Here is a 1,264-nt window from a genome sequence, read left to right as displayed (position 1 = left end):
GACTCTTGTTCACTTTTATCATCTCAACTTAAACAGCAGTTTCTCGGGGGATTTTTCATGACCCCCAGATGTGGTTAGATACCCTGATATATATTCCCAATGATGCTTTGTCCTTACTAGTATTCCATTTTACTCTTAGCCACGTTTTTTAAAATGTTGAACACATTTCCCCAGCTGTTGTTTACTGTTTACTGTTTCTTGATTGTCTCCATATTGGATGAGACCCCACAGCAGCTCCTGAATGTTGCGCTCTGGCTCTGGTAACTGTGGTGACCAAGAACCACCCCCCAGCCCTCGTGGCACCCCATTGCTCTCTCAGCCATGTTGAGCTCTTCTAGCTTTCCAGGGGCAGCAGTTTATGCCACCAGATGGCATTGCTAGCATCTGCCACCTCACCCCTGGTACCTCTGGCCACCTGGGTTTCCTGTCCGCCCAGGGCTCCCCACTCTGTCCTTTCCCCTATAGAGGAATTCCTGGGCAGAGGAGGCCTAGTTACTGATGGAATCCCTCCTGCCTGTGATCATGATCTGGGCCTGAGAGGAGCTTCAGTGAGGGTGGCTTGAAATTCCAGAGCATGTCTGGGGACAACTAGAGCTGCCATTGCTATTGCCCCTGAGAACTGACCAAGATGGGGAATTAACTCAAGGCACACCCCAGCAAGGCCACTGCAGCCACGTGTACTAAGCATTGCTTTGTTGTCACTGCTTATTTATAATTAGGCCTGTTTATGAAAAAAAGCGATCCAAATCATATGAAGAGAAAAAGACATTAGTTCCGTTTATTTCCAAACCACATCTTCTCTTTATAGTAATTGCTTTATTTCTGTAAGTGGTTGCATTTTTGTCTTCACACACAGGGGAGACAGGAAGCAATTATTCTATTACTGTTTTTCCTAAAGACTGAGGAAGCCAGGTTCCCAACAAGATCATTGCCCTCTGTCAGCTTAGATAAGGCATCCAGCTTCCACAAGGAAAGAAAAGGTGGATATAAGCTACCCTGCATGGATCTGTGAAGCTGAGGGATTGCTGTTCCAGAAGCTTTTGTAGTAAATCACCGGAGCTTCATATCCCAATGGCAATCATCCTTCTCCTGCAGGGCGGATGCCTTGGGTAGTGACTTCCATGAGCACAGGAAAGATTCGCATGTAAATGGGAGAGCAAACAGAGTGTCCTGCTCAGTAAGTGGGCATAATGGAAGCATTCTTGTATCTTCTAGCAAAGTGCCCTTGGCTTGATATCTGTGAAATGGAGAAGGCAGGAGGCTG

This window comes from Pipistrellus hanaki, assembly GCF_964339955.1.
Source record: "Pipistrellus hanaki genome assembly, chromosome: 11".
Classification (NCBI taxonomy): domain Eukaryota; kingdom Metazoa; phylum Chordata; class Mammalia; order Chiroptera; family Vespertilionidae; genus Pipistrellus; species Pipistrellus hanaki.
The sequence above is the reverse complement of the archived record's forward strand: the minus strand, read 5'-3'. Positions refer to the sequence as shown.